Genomic DNA, 22,423 nt, shown 5'->3' on the forward strand with positions numbered 1-22,423 from the left:
GGAATATATATGTAGAGATGAAGCATGTTTGCTTTGTTCTCGACCCTGCATAAATCACTGGCTTCAGTAGTTCCAAAACACTATTTGTATTATGTAAATAAAGATGCTACTTTCCAACATTATTTTGAAGATTTCTGTATAACAGTGCACTTTAAAAAATGCAGTAATTGCTATCATTGTGTACAATGACCGAGTAAGCTACTGGCATTGATAACACTCCCCAGAAAGCCTGAATTAAACATCTTTATTGTTGAGGAATACAGAGAAAGAGAAAAATCTTTCTATGTGGCATGAGGGCAAAGAAGGAAATATTCCCAGTGCCACAGGGAAGGATTGCTATCAAAAATAGTTATTTTTACCATTTAAGGTCAGAGAAAAGCCAACAAACCTGCCACAACCAACGAGGCGATCTTTCCAAAGTAGTTAATCTCTAAGAATAATGATAATGAGCAAACTCAAAAAACCTCAGATTCTTCCTTGGTAGCTCTCTGGTTGAGAATTAGATCTACAAACTCTCTCTGGTACACTTAAGAATTACTTTGAAAGATGGCAATTTCAACAGGGAAGAATGTTATTACATCATTATTGCTGCAGTGCAACTAATGAGAGGAAAGTAAACCTTGTTCCTGAAAGAGTTAATTCTGTGCCTCTCCTTACACCTAATTAACAACAGGAAGGCCTTAGGCAAGAGAGAAAATAGGACTTTTGGGATTATGTAATCTGAACTGAACTGAACTGAATCTCATCTGATTCCAAGTAAACCCAAGGAATACCTGTCAACCAGACAGACAGCAGTAACAGCTAGGATTTGCAATCTGATTTTTAAAACCTTCTGTGGGGAAATAGATGTGAATGCAGAAAAGGAATTTGCTTCAGTTAAGCTTCAGATTTCCAGAGGGTCATTAAATTAAATCCACAATCGCTGAGAACTCTAATAAGTATTTGCTTTTGCATTTAGTAAAATCGCACTAATTTGGACTAAGGAGAAAGAATAAAACTTTTGAATTAAAGAACATCTTTAAAGAAATGATGAGGTCCTGAAACTAGGTAAACAGAATATGGCCTCAGGGGATTTAATAATGATGTATAGTTAGAATATCAAGGTAAAGTTAATTTATTACTTGTTTATAAGGGCAAGAGGTGACAGCTATCTACAGGAAGGGTTGTCATGCAGTAAAGAAGGCCAACTTGTTTTACATTGCTCCAGAAGGCAGAGTTAAAATTCATGTGTTGAAATTTCAACGAGCTGATTTTGGCTTTCTACTGAATATGAATTTACTGTTTCCCATGAGGAAATGAACCTCCTGTCATGTAAAGTAGTCCAGCTACCCATTGACCATCTGTAAGGGAGGTTGTGAAAAGAATTCTTGTATTTGAGTTAGATCAGAGCTTTAAACTTTTTTTTGCAACAGAAATTTTGAAAAATTGAAATCGTACTCAGAATTTTAGTATATAAAACAGATGAAAGAGTTGAAATGATTCCTGGATGAGTTAGAATTTTGAATACTTGAGAATATATCATGGTTCATATAATTGTGCCAGCTCTTTACTGGAGCCCTTATGCCTCACAAAGAACGGAGAGAAGGCTCTCTGCAGATCACTGGTTTTCTGATAAAGAATAAGAGTTTCCAGGTACTGGGGATGATCATTTAATTGAAAAGAAACAAACAGAAAGGCCAATATTCCCTGAAAATGTATTCTTTATAACTTACTTATTCTAAGTAAAAAAGCAGTTAACTTGAACTTATAGGTGAACTAAATGAGAATTTCTGAAATGATGACTATGTCACAAACTAGATTCAGAGATGTGGAGATTTCCCTAAACAGAGGTTTAATAATTGCGGTAGCCAGCCTCCAAGGTGGCCCTCAAAGGTTTTCACCTCCAGCTATTCACGCCCTAGTGAGGTCCCTTCCCACAATGAATCAAGGCTTGTCAGTAGAATACTGCAGATTAAATCATGTGTTTTCAGAGGCTAGGTTATAAAACAAATCATAGATTCTAACCTGGCCCCTTGGATCATTTGCTCTGGGGGAAGCCATTACTGTGTTGTGAGGTCACTTAAAAGCTGCTATGTGGAGAATCACAGTGACAGGAGCTGAGGCCTCCCACCAACAGCCATGGGTTTGAGAGAACTCAGAAGCAGATCACATAGCCTTCTTTAACTTTCAGAAGGTTGCAGGCTAGCTGACATCTGACTGGAATCTGTGAGAGATACTGAAACAGAACAGCTCGGCAAAGCTGCTCTACACCTTCTGATCCAAGGAAACTGTGAGATAATAAATGATTACTGTTGCTTTTAAGAGACTAAGTTTTGTGGTAATTTGTTATGCAGTCAAAAAATAGTAATAATTGAGCATCTACTTCATGGAGATTTTTTTCTAGAGTCATTCACTTTTCATTATGACTGAGGAGATGGCCTCAAAAACCTATGAGCATCATGAGAACATGGGGCCACTTTTATTTTTTTTCACGCCAGTATCCTCAGTAACTGGTTCAGTTCCTGGAGAAGGTTTCCATAGAGTCAATACAATTTTACTGAATAGATGAACAGATAAACAAGACTGAAAATCTTTGGAAGTTAAAATTAACTAGGTCAAATTGAGTTATTCAATAGCTGGTTTATGATTTGTTTTATTATAAATCTCAAATTTTCATTTAAAAATTAAATACTTTTTTGAAGGAGAAAGTAAAGATTTTCTTAAATTAGTAATTAAATTTCTATGAAATATAAATAACATGTGGACTATAGTCAGGAAAGGCATTCTAACATGGTATGATTTAAGCTCAAAGCAATTGAACAACATATGCCCTTCCCTTTGCCTGAAATGAATCTTGCTTCCTTTCTCCAGATTTCATTCCCTTGTGCTTCAGGCTCAGGGAGCTTTAGCTCGACCTGCAGGGTAGACTCCCCTGGTTCCTTTTGTCTAGACTTGGTGTCATAGAGCATTTGCAGAATGGCACATTCAGTTTTCCAAAACAGCTTTCCTGTTTTTACAAAAAATAGTACATGCATATTTAAGAAGAGTGAAATAATATAGGATAATGGCTACTAAACTGTTCTCACCTCCAGGCTATTCAAATGATTGATCTTTAAATTTTAAGTCCTCATAACCAACAAGTCTAAAGCACAAGATGCAGCTACAAACTCTTGTATAAGTTTATGCAGAAAAGCACACTCTACATAATAGCAAAAAGACATTTTTAAGACTAGAACTCTTCTAACTGCCAAGATTCATTTTCTTTTCTTGTGGCTTATAATCTTCCTTCCTTCCCCTATCATACTGATTTAACTCCAACAAGTGGACTATTTTAATTGTATTTTTGAGAAGTCTTCGTTTTTGCAATATAAATGACATTTTATCCTCTGAAACTGTGTCTGCTGCTGCTGCTGCTAAGTCACTTCAGTCGTGTCCGATTCTGTGTGACCCCATAGACGGAAGCCCACCAGGCTCCCCCTTCCCTGGGATTCTCCAGGCAAGAACACCAGAGCGGGCTGCCATTTCCTTCTCCAATGTGTGAAAGTGAAAAGTGAAAGTGAAGTCGCTCAGTCGTGTCCGACCCTTAGCGACCCCATGGACTGCAGCCTACCAGGCTCCTCCATCCATGGGATTTTCTAGGCAAGAGTACTGGAGTGGCTTGCCATTGCCTTCTCCTAGGCTCAATTAAATTCACTAATAGGGCATTCTGTAAGTAGGAATGAACTTTTCCTACACATGTAGCTTATATACATTGATGATTACTTGACTTGTATTTACCACCTTATGGGAACATCCAATGCTCAGGATGACAAAATTATTTAGGTCAACAGACATTTGCTGCATAGTGACTAAATGTGAGGCCTTAGATTAGAAAGACAAGGAGGGTAAATTCCCTACCTTCAAAGTGATTAGAGGTAAAATAATTAAAAGGAAATATATCAATCAAGGCTGTGTGAACTTTTCCTTAAAAACTTTTTAAGTAGCTGGACATTCTCTAAGATACATGTCATGGCAAGGGAATTCTGCCTGCTTAGGAATATGATGGAGAATTACTTCCAACTAGATTATATTGGTTACTGGACATTACCAGGAAAGTCTCACCTCAGGGATAGCTGACTGTGTATTAGAATATTTGAATTTTTTGGACTCATTCAGCATGATAATGGAATAACTTATTTGAACTCTTTCAGATATTTAGGTGACAATTTATTGCAACAAATATGAACACTTATTTGATAGAAAAGAATTTGCAGATCAAGTCTGTCTTTGTCTAAATAGCTAAGACCTCAATAGAAACACCTTTCCCTCCTCAATATGTTAAGAAGGCCACAGTAAGCTGCTTTATGAACATACCAGTTCCAAGCTGACTTTATCAATACTCTACAGATTTGCCCTGAAATAAATGGTCCCCTCTTTTAAACAGGGTATTCCTAGATACTGGGTTATAAAGTGGACAGTTGAAAAGTAAAATTATGACAGCCTGTCATCTGCCTAGACAGGGTCAAAAGTGGACAAAGAAAAGAGTGTAATGAAATACCTATTTTTTCTAGGGAGCACTGAATAAAAGGCATGGCAGATGGGAAAGCTGATAAAAGGAGGCATTGCTATTACTTGAATTTGGTCTGACATCTAAATTTTAAAATGAACCAAGTATCAGGATTCAGGCCTAACTAAAAATTATACCAGTCCATTCTAAGGGAGATCGATCCTGGGTGTTCATTGGAAGGACTGATGCTAAAGCTGAAACTGCAATACTTTGGCCACCTCATGCGACGAGTTGACTCACTGGAAAAGACTCTGATGCTGGGAAGGGTTGGGGGCGGGAGGAGAAGGGGACGACAGAGAATGAGATGGCTGGATGGCATCACCGACTCTGTGGACATGAGTTTGAGTGAACTCCGGGAGTTGGTGATGGACAGGGAGGCCTGGCGTGCTGTGATTCATGGGGTCGCACAGAATCGGACACGACTGAGCGACTGAACTGAACTGAACTGATCTGAAAAATTATACATTTTAAAAATTTCAAAGTATTTTTGTAACTAAAACATGTGTTATTCAAAAATCACCCCATTTCCTCTGTGGAAATGCACATAGAACACATAGTGATGGTAAGAGAAATGCTACAGGAGCATGCCTATCTCTTATTTAGAAAACTGTGTTTAGCACAGCAAAGAACAGAGTAAATCCTGTATTTGCCATTATAATAAAACTGATAATAATGGTTCTTAAATGGGCTTTTTGTAATCAAGTCTTATGTTTCCAATTTGCCATGAGTGATAACTTGAATCAATATCTAGAGAAGAGAAAGTTCAGATGGCGGAGCCTCTTATCTTTATTTTCACAGGTACATATTGATGTGCACGTTACTATCATTCTTTCATCTAAATTGAATTTAATATGTAAAATTGAATATCTGAATAAATAGGATGTTAGGAAGAAAAAGATAGCTTGAATTCTAATCAAAATAGAAGAAATTTTATTAATGAAATTGGAAAGAATACAAACACGAACTATTTTAGACCTAAAATATATGGCTCATGTGGTTTACTCACAGATAGTATAGGCAATTATGGCTTTGAAGAATGCATACAAAAAAAGTGTACTTATGTTACATAAGCTCTACAGAATTTGAAGTAACAAGGAAACCACAGATTTCCTTTTTAATGTTCAAAATGGAAATAGAGCCTCATATTTTTATCTAATAAATACCATATATTTTGACTATTGAGTCTCCCTCATATTCAAATTATGGATGCAGCAAAGCAGTCAGAATCATGTGTTCCAGACATCTTATAATTTGAGTTTTGGAAGAACAGTAATGATGTTATGTTGCCCTTGTGGCTCAGCTGGTAAAGAATCTACCTGCACAGAGAGAGACCTGGATTTGATCCCTGGGTTGGGAAGATCCCCTGGAGAAGGGAAAGGCTACCCTCTTCAGTATTCTGGCCTGGAGAATAATTTCATGGACTGTATAGTCTATGGGGCTGCAAAGAGTTGGACACAACTGAACGACTCTTACTTTCACTTATGTTGCCCTACCATGCCATAGAGAAGGCTCACAGAGGTTACAATGAGTATCCAAAGTTACTGAGCTAGTTAGGGACAAATCCAGGGATAGAACCTGGCACATTTTCCATTATCCTGGCTTGATCTAAGATCGGTACTACCTAAGGCAATGCCTATAGTTTTGTAGTTCTATCAACATGTTAGGGAAGCATTGTCCTAAACTGCCCGCCCTGGCCAGGCATAATAACCACTTGCATTAGTTATCTTACAATGGGAGGTCCCGATAAGGAACATGAAACTAACAAGCTACGGCCAGTCAGAAGATTTTGGGAGGGGACAAAAGGAAGGAGGAGATGCCAGCCCATAATATGTCTTGCCAACCTCCCAGAAACCTTTGAGCTGGTCCTGACTGAGACATGAACATACCACCAGGAAGGACCCTGAGTCAGATCAAATTTGGGCACAAGCAAGATGACTGGTTCAGAGACAACGCAGAATATAACCCCATTACCATAAAAGCTAAGGCTGTGAGCCTTGCTGCAGATACGTTCTCCGGCATCACCATATCCCACTGCTCTCTGCCCATGCTTCCCTTTCCAATAAAGTCTTTTGCTTTGTCAGCACGTGTGTCTCCACAGATTATTCATTTCTGAGTGTTAGACAAGAGCCCGCTCTTGGGCCCTGGAAGAGGTCAACAAATGGAGCTAAACTTAAAATGATTGTTCTGGTTCACAACAAGGAGACCATCTGAGGTCATCATATTTTTGTCTATAGTGCTTTGCAGATCAGCACATTACTGGAATGCCATTAAACTGCAAGGGGTTGGGGGGACTTTAAAAATGAATCGTTGACTGTTTAGGGAAAAAAAAAGAAGACAAAGCTTTCTGAGTCACCTGGAACTTTCATTAGGCCCTGGGCAGATGCTTCAAAGTCAAGGCATGTGCCCAACGAAAGCACCACATCATTTTCTCTTCAAATTGTGCTTTCTTTGAGGGATATAGAATGCAAATCACCTAACCAAAATGCAGAGTTGTATGGCGAATGCAGGAATTGAAAAGAGAGAGTTGGGATTAGATACTGCACCAAGTTATCTACTCCCCCATAACTGGACGCACTATCTTTCAAGCTATTTATGTTGCCTGAGCAAGGCACTGAATTTTTGTCAATCTGCTTTAATTAATCTTGCCATAGTCCTATCGTGGGGTGGGTGAACTTCTAAACATTAAACAGTAGAATTACTCACCAGGTGGCTTTTCCCAAACACCCCCAGTCCCAATTAAAGAGCTATATTTTGTTTCAGTTCAGTTCAGTCGCTCAGTCGTGTCCGACTCTCCGCGACCCCATGAATCACAGCACGCCAGGCCTCCCTGTCCATCACCAACTCCCGGAGTACACCCAAACTCATGTCCACAGAGTCGGTGATGCCATCCAGCCATCTCATTCTCCGTCGTCCCCTTCTCCTCCCGCCCTCAACCTTCCCCAGCATATTTTGTTTGGGTTTCCTCAAATGGCGCTCTTGTTAACACTCATCAAACACAGGAAAAATAAAACAGCAATTTAACTGCACTCGCAGTGTGAAAGGCTTGTGCAAATAATCAGCACATTTCTAACTGGTTAGTAATAGGCAGAGTGCAAAAAAACAAATGACCAGATTTATACCACTGGGCAGATCTGAAAGCAACATTATAGCTGAAATATATTCATTTACAATTTAAAGCAAGCCTTTCAGTGAATAATTGTTTACATAATAGTGAAGAGCGCTTGTGCTGCACAACTGGTATCCATTTACAATGTGTTAACCAAATAATGCATGTTTACAAAAGATTTTGGGTTTGTTTTTGGAGAAAAGAATCATGGTACCCATGCCAACAAAAGCAGAGCAGTATGTACAGTTAGTAAATCTTTTCTTAGCTGCAAAATGAGTGTCAAGTTGCTTGAGCTCATAAACTACGTCAGCATAAGTCACTCATTAAAATTGATGTGTGAAGGTAGTATTCTCAAACAGCAGGTTGCCCTGTTTCTTATTTTTTTAATCAGCCAAATAATGAGCAGGGGTAGAGTTGCTTAACCAGGCCAAGGGAAGAAGAAAGCAGAATCATCTTCAAACGGCCATCCTGGATTTAATAGCCTACAACAAAACCCTAAGCAGGTCAGCTTCATGGTTCAGCAGTTCCTAAAAGCCTTGTCTTCTTCTCCCAAGCTTATCGGTGACGGCTGGTGTATAAGAGCTCCCAATGAGAACTGATTTACAGCACTGAAGGGCTTTGTGGTAACAAAGGCAGGCCAGGGTCCTCGAGAGCTTTCTGTACTTTTTAGATCCCAGAAGATGATGTGGTTCTGTGATAGTAATCTCTTACACTTTACCATTGACATAAACAGGTCACAGTGCCTGCAAAAGCTTAAGCAGGAGTCAGGAGCAATCTCTCTCTCTTTTTTTCTGGGTCAGAGTCAGATTTTATCGAGTCAAGCTATCTAACTGAACACAAACCATGCGATAGGACCCAAACATTGTGCATTAAAAATAAAGCAGAATGGGGCTAGGTTTGTCTCAGGCTAGTGCTGCTACAGGGATAAGTTTCAGACATCACCTGAATACAAAATTATTTTTTGCTGCATTGACAGAAGTCTCACTTCCAAGGAGGAAAGAAAAAAGTTGAGAATAAAAAATTTTAAAAAATGCACATACAATTCTAGTTTCAAGCTAGATGTATCTGTTGTGAAGCCACATGTTGGCTAAATAGGAAAAGTCAGGTGAGCTAAAGTCTCATGGCAGTCTGGTTTAAACCATGGCTACACAAACCAGAGCCCTGTCCAGATCTCAGGAAACTGAATTATATATAATAACACTTACAGTTTCCTAGTACTATTAGATTTGCCTTCTTACATAAATGCTTAAGTTATGATAAAAAACAGGGCCACGTCAGTTCCTTTCAGTCTCAGCACATTTCCTATTAGCATAAGAAATGCTGCTTATGGCAGAGCTAGTCGGGCTTGAAATTTCTGAATTAATGGATTTGATTTCCTCTTGAGACAAACCATCAGCCTTGCAGTAATGGAAATAGATATAGTTGGTAAAACAAATAAAAAACTGGCATGCAGATAAAATGGGTTTCAGTTTAAAATAGTAATGTTGTAATTGAAGTGAACAATTACAGGGTTGCTCCTAGGCACAAAAGAAATACCATGAAAATGAAGTAATGTTTTTAAGTGTAGTCATTTCAGGAAAATGTAGAGCTGCAGATGTCATTGTCTGCCAAAGGGAAAACTATACTTATTCTTCTATACAAAGATCATTTAATAACATTTGGCTAATTTTAATAATAATTGCCAATATTAACCCTATATTTCACCGGGAGTTTGAAGACAAAGGCGCCCCGCCCCCGCCCCATTCTTTCCCTTCAGTTGGTACAGCGCCAACAAGATCAAGTTCCTGTAAAAAGCTATTGGCAATGAACTATCAGAAACCCCCACCCGGAAAGCAGCCTTCTCCTTTCTAACGTCTTATTTCTCTTTCTTTGTCAAGCATCTCGTATCCGAAATGGAGCCCGTTAGCTGGCAACTGAGGTGCAGGAGGAGCTTAGAATAAAGGAGAGTTGGAGAGTGGGAACCCCAGGGCAGGGAAGTAGAAGTAGGCCCTGGAATGTGTACATCTGATCCCCTTTACTCTTTTTTTTCCCCCCATCTGTTTCAACTTGTCTGTGAACCATATGAAATTTAGAACAGAAATTTCCATTTTTAGAACTTGAAATCTTTTCATGTTCATACACACACAAACTGAGGCAGCCAAGGCCACAGGATGTCACAGGAAACATAAGTGCCTCATTGAATGTGAAAAGGCAGTGACACAAATGCACTCTAGCAAAATGCTCAGCTGGGTCCCAGCCCACTGCTTGGCCCTCCTTCCCGCGCCTCGGTTTTACAACGTCGCAGGAAGAGACACGCACTCTGTTTCCTCCTCAGGTTTTAGCAATTAAAACAATATTGAAGCTCTGTGAAATTCTATTTGGAAATACACTGTGCTTTGTTCCCTGTGATGCTGACTGCCGCACGCAGCCCGTTTGGCTCATTTGGCATTTCTTTCTCTGAGGGAAGCACTTTTCCTGGGTTGATTTTTTTTTTTTTTTCATATCACAACACTGAAGAAGCCACGGAGGAGTGAGGAAATGAAAGTCTTTTCTAACAAAGGACTTAGCTGTGACTTCTTAGGAGAAAAGGTTAAATCGACTGGCTGTGTGTCTTAGAGTGAAGTAGGGAGAAGGGCTGCTTCCCTTTTTACTCAGACAGTTAGAATAATTCATTTCCTAACGCAGCCTACCTGTGACAGTCACAGGTGACCTCCCAGCCTGCTAAGCTTGGCTGATTTCCCCTTCCCATTGTCCAAGCACAACTCCTGCCAGAAGACAAATGTACTGCAAGCCGGAGACATATCTGCAGAGCAGGGGGAAAGCAGCCCGTCTACAGATGTCATTTTAAAGCCTCACAAGGAGATTTTACTGCTTTCTTCACACTCTCACACTTACATAAATACACCCACACAGTACAAGCAAGTTCCTGAGACTCCTGAGCATTTCTCTTCCATTAGGAGACATTTGAAAACAAATTAGCACCCTCCCTCAAAGCCTATTGGCCTAAATGTGTTTATTACTTTGTTTGTGGTTTTAAAAGCTCTTCCTATAGGCTTCCAGTAAGACCGTTCCTGCAAATGATGCTCACCCTTCCTCTGTTAAGGAATACACATATCCAACAAAGACTTAGATCTTTTTTTCCCCTCCTCTTGACACAGCGGCTGGTGACACATAAATGTACTTTTTTTCTTTTGACAGAGTAATAAAAATCTCATTATCTCTGAATAGGCAGCAATTTCGTTATCTAATCTTTTTACCAAAAGGTTAGTTAATTAATCAGAAACAAATCCTGATTATTATTTCAATAGAATTAGAAAGACAAATCACCAGAGTACAACTAACTAGGGCAGGCCTGCGGTTTCACCTGCCTCATTGCCATGCGGGCCCCGCGATTGTCAGGGTTCCTCCAGGAGGACAGCCTTTGGAACAGCAGCCAGCAGATGGCTGCTCCGAGGCCAGCCTGCCTCAGCTCTCATGCCTGTGATCCCATTACCTCACCGAATCCGTTACCAGGGTAACTGTTAAATTGCTGTGAAAGGCATGGTAATAAAGTAACCTGTCACATTGGCAATAAAAGGAGCAGAATTTTCCTGTTCACTGAACTTTGCAGCTCATCAATACTCACTTGATGGAGAAATTCCCCACTACTCCTGGGTCAGCCACAGGAATCCTTCCATAAGGCTTCTGAAATGCAAACTAAAGTTCATGTAAACACAGGGAAGATATAATTAAAAGCTGTATTCTTAGCTGCCCAGAGCTAATGCTTCCCTCTGTTCTGTGGAAGGTTATGGGAGCTTGAACAACATCAGATTGCTCCCTTTGTTGTTGCTGTTGTTTTTTAATTTAAAGCATGCTAGATAAAAATAACCTTTGCTGGTGAAAGACAGCTGTGATTAATTCAAGACTGGAAAAACAAAGACCATGGGAAAAAAAAAAAATCCCTGTTCCTAAAATGTCTTGCTTTTGCAGATCCTATCTTACCGGCTGTTTTCATTAAAGGGTCATGGTATGTTAAAAATGACTTGAACTTAAGCATTTAAAAGAAAAAATGGAACTTCTTGGTTTTCACAAGCATGAGAAGCTGGAAACAACAACTCACCTCCCACCTCCCCAACACCAGAGAGAGTTAGGGTCCATCAGCTATAACTACAAAGAGATAAATATAGGCTGAACATATACACAGGACTGTGTGTCTCCCTCTCCTTCTGGAAATGTCCTTCAAGGGTTTTTATTTCAAGGATTCTAGCAGTGATGCCATCGGGTATAAAACTTGCTATAATTAATTGAGGTTCTTTGAGGTAAGAAAAGAGAATAGCAAACACCTTCTCAGCATTAAAGAATAAGAAATAAGCAGAAAACCCCATTTACTTCAATTGCATTCTGCAGCCAGCCCTATGAACATACATGGAAAGTTGGGTATATCTATCTAGCCCTCATTATTAGCCATTTGCAGACTTCAAGCTTTTGGCTCCATTTGGTGCTGTCATTAATTAGGCAATGTTAACCTTAGAAGACTTTGGAGCTTGCCTATTGAAATAACATTGGGCATGCTTGGCTTTCTCCCTCCCTTCCTTTGACTTGCAAGTGCTCACAGATTGTTATTAAAAAAACTGACACTATGTCTTTGACCAGCCAGCAGCAAACATGAACCATACTTCTAGCGGTAATGGCAACCTGTGAAAAGGAATGCCTCCGAGCAGGTGTGGTCTTCATCTCAGGGTGCTCAGCAGAACCTCACTGGCTGGCCACACCACCCAGGGCCTTCCACTGGTGTTGTAGAAGTGACGGGCGCTTTTCAGAATGAGGTGTCAATGTGTTACATGTGGAAAAGTGGATTCGTTCCCAGCTAGAATTAGGGAAATGAGGCTATGGCTTCATGATATCCAAAATTGTTTTAAAACAGAAATGTTTTCTGTCCTGTTGAAAGTAATTCTCAAATATGGAGTCACAACACACACACACACACACACCATCATATAAAATGTGTTTTTTTACTGCCCATACTGTTTAGGAGAGAAAGAAACAGAATTATAGAAGTAACTACTCATAATCAAGTCTAAACTCACCAATGGTGTGCTATCATCCCTGTGAAGGTTTTCCATGGATATCAGGTTAGGAGAAAGTCTTTTTTTTTTTTTAATTTATTTCTTTATTTTAATTGGAGGCTAATTACAATATTGTAGTGGTTTTGCCATACGTTGACCTGAATCCCCCACAGGTGTACATGTGTTCCCCCCTCCCACCTCCTTCCCCACCCCATCCCTCAGGGTCATCCCAGTGCACCAGCCCTGAGCACCCTGTCTCATGCATCGAACCTGGACTGGCGATTTGTTTCACATATGGTAATATACATGTTTCAATGCTATTCTCCCAAATCATCCCACCCTCACCTTCTCCCACAGAGTCCAAAGTCTGTTCTTTACATCTGTGTCTCTTTTGCTATCTCGCATACAGGGTCATCGTTACCATCTCTCTAAATTCCATATATATGCATTAGTATGCTATATTGGTGTTTTTCTTTCTGACTTACCTCACTCTGTATAATAGGCTCCAGTTTCATCCACTTCAGTAGAACTGATTCAAATGCATTCTTTTTAATAGCTGAGTAATATTCCATTGTGTATATGTACCACAACTTTCTTATCCATTCGTCTGCTGATGGACATCTAGGTGGCTTCCATGTCCTGGCTATTGTAAACAGTGCTGCAATGAATGTTGGGGTACACGTGTCTCTTTCAATTCTGGTTTCTTCGGTGTATATGCCCAGCAGTGGGATTGCTGCGCCATACAGTCCTGGTTCCAGTTTTTTTAAGGAATCTCCTCACTGTTCTCTATAGTGGCTATACTAGTTTGCATTCCCACCAACAGCATAAGAGGGTTTCCCTTTCTCTGCATCCTCTTCAGCATTTATTGTTTATAGGAGAAAGTCTTTTTATACACCAGGGATTATCTAGCTAAATTTGGAAAAATAGAACCAATGTAAATAATCACCAAAATTGAACTAGACCTTTACAAAAAGTGAGTGTGTTAGTTGCTCAGTTGTGTCCGACTCTTTGCAACCCCATGGACTATAGCCTGCCAAACTGCTCTGTCCATGGAGTTCTTCAGGTAAGAATACTGGAGTGGGTTGCCATTCCCTACTCTAGGAGATCTTCTGGATGCAGGGATTGAACCTGGGTCTCCAGCACTATGGGCAGATTCTTTACCATCTGAGCCACCTGGAAAACTCAGACCTTTAGATCTGGTGCCTTAATACAATGGAGCTAGTGGATTGGATGTAAGAAAATGGGAGATGGTGGCCTCATAGTCAACTGGATAATCCATTCTATCTCTAAAAAGAACAGCAAAAAAAGAACTCTATCATTCAACTGCCAACTTTTGTTTCTATGTAGCTGAGGGAAGTCTACCCTTGTCAGACCTCTTGCCTTTTAAGAGAGCCCACAAACAAGGACTTTTATTAGAAAACTTCAATTTTTAATGTCCATTTGTATGTCTCCTAGGGCTGCCAAACAAAGTGCCTCTGATTTTGTCTGGTGCTTCAAATAAGAGAAATTTATTTTCTCACTATTCTCAAGTTAGAAGTTGGAGATCAAAGTGCTGGTAGGGCTGGTTTCTTCTGAGGTCTCTCTCTCTGTATCCAGTAGATGTCCATCTTCTCCCAATGTCCTCACAAGGTCTTCCTTTTATGTCTGTGCTCTAACCTTTTCTTCTTGAAGGATATCAGTCATGTTGGATTAAAGTCTACCCTAACAACCTTGTTCTAGCTCATCTCTTTAAAGACCCTATCTCCAAATATAGGGACATTCTGAGGTTCTGAGGGTTCAGTTCAGTTCAGTTCAGTTCAGTCGCTCAGTCGTGTCCGACTCTCCGCGACCCCATGAATCACAGCACGCCAGGCCTCCCTGTCCATCACCAACTCCCGGAGTACACTCAAACTCATGTCCACAGAGTCGGTGATGCCATCCAGCCATCTCATTCTCCGTCGTCCCCTTCTCCTCCCGCCCCCAACCTTTCCCAGCATCAGAGTCTTTTCCAGTGAGTCAACTCGTCTCATGAGGTGGCCAAAGTATTGGAGTTTCAGCTTTAGCATCAGTCCCTCCAATGAACATCCAGGATTGATCTCCTTTAGAATGGACTGGTTGGATCTCCTGGTTAGGACTTCAAATTTTGAGGGGGACACAATTCTGTATCACAATGCCAATATAGGCCTAACCCAACTTCATTACAAAATAAATCTTCACAATGATAGTAATTACCAATGCTTGCAATGTGAAAGCATCCCTATAGGAAGGTAATATGATCTCTCTTTTCATAGAAGAGACCTGAAGGCAGAGAGAGATTAACTCACTCAGGCAGTTATCTGATGTAGAGAGGATTGGGATCCAAGCAGTATCAGAGAACTCCAGACTGTAGTTTCTGTTTAGATAGTTCAGAACTTTCATGATGAGAAAACACCCTACTATGACCTCAGATTTAGAGAGTAGAAGACTTATCTGATGAGAGTCTGGTGAACTCCAGAAATGCAAATCACTCTCATAAAATCAGGCTTATGTAAATTTCCTGTGGATGCACATCTATTCTCACACCAGTAGGTTTTGTCAGGCCTTTATGCTGAACCAATCTGAAATAATGCAATACTCTTTATCATCTAGAGAAATCCAGGGATTGAAGAAAAGCAAAATTTGATTAACTTCATGCTCTGGAGCAAAAGATATCAGCAAGACTCTCGGAATATGGGATAATCATCAAGACAAAGTTGGAAAATTTCTGGAAACTCTATAATATGCACTTGTTTTGGCCATTGTTGCTGCGTGCCCCTTCACCCACTATTAGTATGAAAAATGAAACCAAAAAGAGAATGATTTAGGTCTATTTATTTTCCAGATCTCTACAGAAAGGAAAACGTGGAGTGATTAAATTCTATTTAAAAGCTAGTCTGGGGAGACCAGGATCCTAACACACAGTGTTAACCTTAAAAAGTAAAAACCTGCTCAGATTTTACATAAAAATCAGAATTCTGTGAGAAAGAGTCTGAGATGTCATAACTGGAAGCTGAGAGTAAACCAGGCTGAGACACGGTAAGGCATCTTCCTATTCATCACAGCTTTGTGGAAGGGTACAGCAAGAGAAAAAACTGGTTTTTCAGTTTTTCTTCCTAGTCCAACAAAATGAAGCAATTTCACCACAGGGCCCATTATGCCTGGTTAATTGATTTTCCTAATCGGGCATTTTGGAAAAACAATTGAGCTCTGTGAACTTTTGGATGTTTTTCTCACTGGAGACTTGAGAGGCACAGATCCACTGTTCTTTGTAGCTTTATATTATGTTATTGAAGCACAGATTAAGGCAATATTTTTCATACTTTTGATTTCTATATAATTTTCTTCCCTGAGTAATTTTTTTCCCCTTCTTGTGTGCCTGCACTGCAACAATGCAGGGAACTGCAATTTTGGTTGGAACTTCTGACACTCAGCAATTTGAGGCTATAATGTCTAAAACCATTATCACAGGTTCAAACAGGACTGCCATAATTGTGATGTAGACCAACCTAGAGCAAGTTCTTTTTCTTAACATAATAAAAGATTTACCAAACAGTTATTTGATTATGTTAATTAACTTGGCTGTAATCATGTCTCAGACTGAAGCGCATCAAGCATTAGGAAGGCAGAAGGAATTCAGTGACACAATTTTGATTTGATGTGTTGACTAAAAATACAGTATTTTTGAATAGGTTTTTCTTTGGATTCAAATCCTCTTTTAAACAAGGTATGCTAAAAAAGACTCAGTTAGTAGCATTTAAACCCGTGGTCACGTATGGATGTGAGAGTTGGACTGTGAAGAAAGCTGATCGCCGAAGAATTGATGCTTTTGAACTGTGGTGTTGGAGAAGACTCTTGAGAGTCCCTTGGACTGCAAGGAGATCCAACCAGTCCATTCTAAAGGAGATCAATCCTGGGTATTCACTGGAAGGACTGATGCTAAAGCTGAAACTGCAATACTTTGGCCACCTCATGCGACGAGTTGACTCACTGGAAAAGACTCTGATGCTGGGAAGGGTTGGGGGCGGGAGGAGACGGGGACGACAGAGAATGAGATGGCTGGATGGCATCACCGACTCTGTGGACATGAGTTTGAGTGAACTCCGGGAGTTGGTGATGGACAGGGAGGCCTGGCGTGCTGTGATTCATGGGGTCATGGAGAGTCGGACAACCAAGAGCTCTCACAGTCTATTATTCTTTTCTCCTAGCTACTATTATTGCAATTTGGTCACAATGTGACATTCAACTCTAGGACTTTGTAACAATGTTATGCTAAAACACCTTAGTTGTCTGCTTACAAGTTGTGTAACAGAATAGTTATGCATGCAGGTGAGTGGATGAAAAGCACATTTATGTATGTATATGTGTGTAGTGGGAAGACCGAAGAACCAACTACTTAGTATACTATAATAATATTATTTGATTGTTTTTGGATAGCAGGGTTATAGGTAATCATTCTCTTATTCAGTGTTCATTTCTTATTTTCAATCAGCAAATACAGAGATAGATATGGGTATAGACAATTCCCACAGCTATTTCCCCAGCCTCAACATTTAAACAATCAGTTGTTACCATCTCTCATCTAAATATCCTGTCCTGGAGGTTCAGCGAAACTCAAAAGATTCAAAACTGAACTCATTATAGTATCCCCAAATTCCCATTTCCCCTATTTCTGTTCATGAAATCATTTTCTGTTTGGCTACTCAAATCTAGAGTCTGGCAAGTCTAAAATCATTCTTGGTTTCTGGTCTCTTGCTTCTCACAAGTGATCAGTCCAGTCTGCTGGGTAGCGTACCCTCAGGGTCCACAATCACAGTCCTCCCCTCTTTTATTGGCAGGACCAATAGCCCATTCTCTGTTATTTCTTATGTAAACTCCCACATAAGAAATCAACAGTCAACAGGTTTCATATTTTTTAAATATATATTTCCTCTGAAATTAAGATATTTGTAAAGATTATAAAGAATTGTCACAACCTCAAATTGGGGTAATTAAGCATATTACAGTAGTAGATATAATGGTCATCTGAGTTAAATTCACCCATTCCAGTCCATTTTAATTCACTGATTCCTAGAATGTCGACGTTCACTCTTGCCATCTCCTGTTTGACCACTTCCAATTTGCCTTGATTCATGGAACTGACATTCCAGGTTCCTATGCAATACTGCTCTTTACAGCACTGGACCTTGCTTTTATCATCGGTCACATCCACAACTGGGTATTGGTTTTGCTTTTGCTCCATCCCTTTATTCCTTCTATAGTTACTTCTCCACTGATCTCCAGTAGCATACTGGGCACCTACCGACCTGGGGAATTCCTCATTCAGTATCCTATCATTTTGCCCTTTGATATTGTTCATGGGGTTCTCAAGGCAAGTATACTGAAGTGGTTTGCCATTCCCTTCTCCAGTGGGCCACGTTCGGCTGTGGTCCATGTGATCAGATCAACTAGTTTCCTGTGATTATGATTTCAGTGTGTCTGCCCTCTGATGCCCCCTCGCAATACCTACCGTCTTATTTGGATTTCTCTTACCTTGGTCGTGGAAAATCTCTTCACAGCCGCTCCAGCAAAGTGCAGCCGCTGTACCTTACCTTGGATGAGGGGTATCACCTCAAGGCCGCCCCTCCTGACCTTGAACGTGGAGTAGATCCTCTCGGCCCTCCTGCGCCCGCGCAGCCACCCCCTGTTGGACATGGGGCAGCTCCTCTCGGCAGCTGGCCCTGGCCTCAGGCGTGGGGTAGCTCCAATTGGCTGCGCCTCTTTGCCTGGTCGGTTGTGCCGGGACCGGCGTCTCTCGCATCTGCGCTGCAGGGGCCGGCGTCTCTCGTGTCTGAAGAAATGGAGTAGCCATCATGGTCAACAAAAGAGTCCGAAATGCAGTACTTGGATGCAATCTTAAAAACGACAGAATGATTTCTGTTCGTTTCCAAGGCAAACCATTCAATATTACAGTAATCCAGGCCTATGCCCCAACCAGTAACGCTGAAGAAGCCGAAGTTGAACGGTTCTATGAAGACCTACAAGACCTTTTAGAACTAACACCCAAAAAAGATGTCCTTTTCATTCTAGGGGACTGGAATGCAAAAGTAGGAAGTCAAGAGACACCTGGAGTAACAGGCAAATTTGGCCTTGGAGCACGGAATGAAGCAGGGCAAAGGCTAATAGAGTTTTGTCAAGAGAATGCACTGGTCATAGCAAACACCCTCTTCCAACAACACAAGAGAAGACTCTACACGTGGACATCACCAGATGGTCAACACCAAAATCAGATTGATTATATTCTTTGCAACCAAAGATGGAGAAGCTGTATACAGTTAGCAAAAACAAGACCAGGAGGTGACTGTGGCTCAGATCATGAACTCCTTATTGCCAAATTCAGACTGAAATTGAAGAAAGTAGGGAAAACCACTAGACCATTCAGGTATGACCTAAATCAAATCCCTTATGATTATACAGTGGAAGTGAGGAATAGATTTAAGGGACTAGATCTGATAGATAGAGTGCCTGATGAACTCTGGACGGAGGTTTGTGACATTGTACAGGAGACAGGGACCAAGATCATCCCCATGGAAAAGAAATGCAAAAAAGCAAAATGGCTGTCTGAGGAGGCCTTACAAATAGCTGTGAAAAGAAGAGAGTGAAAAGCAAAGGAGAAAAGGAAAGATATAAGCATCTGAATGCAGAGTTCCAAAGAATAGCAAGGAGAGATAAGAAAGCCTTCCTCGGTGATCAATGCAAAGAAATAGAGGAAAACAACAGAATAGGAAAAACAAGAGATCTCTTCAAGAAAATTAGAGATACCAAGGGAACATTTCACGCAAAGATGGGCTCAATAAAGGACAGGAATGGTATGGACCTAACAGAAGCAGAAAATATTAAGAAGAGGTGGCAAGAATACACAGAAGAACTGTACAAAAAAGATCTTCACGACCAAGATAGTCACGATAATGTGATCACTGACCTAGAGCCAGGCATCTTGGAATGTGAGGTCAAGTGGGCCTTAGAAAGCATCACTACGAACAAAGCTAGTGGTGGTGATGGAATTCCAGTTGAGCTATTTCAAATCCTGAAAGATGATGCTGTGAAAGTGCTACACTCAATATGCCAACAAATTTGGAAAGCTCAGCAGTGGCCACAGGACTGGAAAAGGTCAGTCTTCATTCCAATCCCAAAGAAAGGCAATGCCAAAGAATGCTCAAACTACCGCACAATTGCACTCATCTCACACGCTAGTAAAGTCATGCTCAAAATTCTCCAAGCCAGGCTTCAGCAATATGTGAACCGTGAACTTCCAGATGTTCAAGCAGGTTTTAGAAAAGGCAGAGGCACCAGAGATCAAATTGCCAACATCCGCTGGATCATGGAGAAAGCAAGAGAGTTCCAGAAAAACATCTATTTCTGCTTCATTGACTATGCCAAAGCCTTTGACTGTGTGGATCACAATAAACTGTGGAAAATTTTTAAAGAGATGGGAATCCCAGACCACCTGACCTGCCTCTTGAGAAACCTGTATGCAGGTCAGGAAGCAACAGTCAGAACTATACATGGAATAACAGACTGGTTCCAAATAGGAAAAGGAGTGCGTCAAGGTTGTATATTGTCACCTTGCTTATTAAACTTATATGCAGAGTACATCATGAGGAATGCTGGGCTGGAAGAAGCACAAGCTGGAATCAAGATTGCTGGGAGAAATATCAATAATCTCAGATATGCAGATGACACTACCCTTATGGCAGAAAGTGAGGAGGAACTCAAAAGCCTCTTGATGAAAGTGAAAGAGGAGAGTGAAAAGGTTGGCTTGAAGCTCAACATTCAGAAAACAAAGATCATGGCATCTGGTCCCATCACTTCATGGGAAATAGATGGAAAAACAGTGGAAACAGTGTCAGACTTTATTTTTTTGGGCTCCAAAATCACTGCAGATGCTGATTGCAGCCATGAAATTAAAAGACGCTTACTCCTTGGAAGGAAAGTTATGACCAACCTTGATAATATATTAACAGGCAGAGACATTACTTTGCCAACAAAAGTCCATCTAGTCAAGGCTATGGTCTTTCCCGTGGTCATGTATGGATGTGAGAGTTGGACTGTGAAGAAGGCTGATCGCCGAAGAATTGATGCTTTTGAACTCTGGTGTTGGAGAAGACTCTTGAGAGTCCCTTGTACCGCAAGGAGATCCAACCAGTCCATTCTGAGGGAGATCGATCCTGGGTGTTCATTGGAAGGACTGATGCTAAAGTTGAAACTGCAATACTTTGGCCACCTCATGCGACGAGTTGACTCACTGGAAAATACTTTGATGCTGGGAAAGGTTGGGGGCGGGAGGAGAAGGGGACGACCGAGATTGAGATGGCTGGATGGTATCACCGACTCTGTGGACATGAGTTTGAGTGAACTCCGGGAATTGGTGATGGACAGGGAGGCCTGGCGTGCTGTGATTCATGAGGTCATGGAGAGTCCGACACGACTGAGAGACTGAACTGAACTGAAGCATATTACATTACATATTTTTCTTAGATATACTAAATAATGATGAATAATGTTCCTGATCTATAAATTGTTTTGAGAGTGTAGGTATTTTGAGGTGTAATCTTCGTATAGGATGATTAAGTTCACATAAAATTTAATTCCAGATAGTGCTAGCTTGCCATATGTGGTATTCTAAACATGTTCTTCTCTAGAGTTTACACTATTTAGTAGTATTTTTTACTAAGATAGGTGAACAAAAGATTTTTAAAAGGAATTTTATGAAAATTCATCCATATAGCTCAACCTAGTAACCATCGTAGTTGAAATCACTTTAATTTCCAATGGGTTTGGTCAAGGAAGACACATTTATTGAGAATCAAGCATAGGCGTAAAATGGACTATAACAGGATAAACACTGTGCCCATGAACTGTTAGGGCCACTTCGGTAGCAGAGTATCTGATCAGTATAAGTTTTATTTAAAAAGAACTAAATGATTCAAGTCACAAATAGCTTTTTTCCCCCCACCTTTAAGTAGTTACTGACAGGGATTTTTACAAATTATTTTATATTGGCCATACTTATAACTTTTCTAATTAATAAAAATTAATCACTGAATTATTCAAAAAGTGTATGGCTGTATAATAATCAAATATAGCTATACGGGTCACTTCCTGTGTCTCTAGGGGCTATTAAGCAGGCAAGGAGAAATGTATCTTCCCTACAGGATACACTTCCAACTTTCCCAAGAAAAATATCATAGCAACATATATCTATTTTCCTGCCTCAGAATCTGCTGACATCATCTGAATGAAATGAAGCCACAAAAAGATCTTCTTCCACGCTGATTAAGACTTAACTAAAAGGGGACTCTGTAATTACTGAAATTATTACCTTAAATTATCCACACTTTGTATTTAAATTTAAACATAAATATTATTTACAAAACCACTGAAATATTATTCAAATGCAACTTATTTTTTCTTTCTCTCAAACATAAAAACAAAAATCTTTAGAATTCTTTGAAATTCAATCTGGCAATGATTATTGGATTAAAACCACACTTGGAATAATTTTTCATTTGTAAATGTTTCCTATTTCTGTTTGACAATCCAGATTGGAGGTTGGGGAGTGGGAAAGGTGGGTAAAACAAAACTCCCAAAACATGCTTGGGGCTTTTGAGAAAATTGCCTTGTTATTCTCATTTGCTTGAAAGAAAAAGGTAGGAAATCCTAAATGTTAATTTGCTTTTTGGGCTGTCAGTGAATTCTGCCCAGACTAACTTCCATTTACTTATACTTTTAGTT

This window comes from Moschus berezovskii, chromosome 8 (assembly GCF_049115385.1).
Source record: "Moschus berezovskii isolate FMDL1 chromosome 8, NW_MosBer_1.0, whole genome shotgun sequence".
Taxonomy (NCBI): Eukaryota; Metazoa; Chordata; class Mammalia; order Artiodactyla; family Moschidae; genus Moschus; species Moschus berezovskii.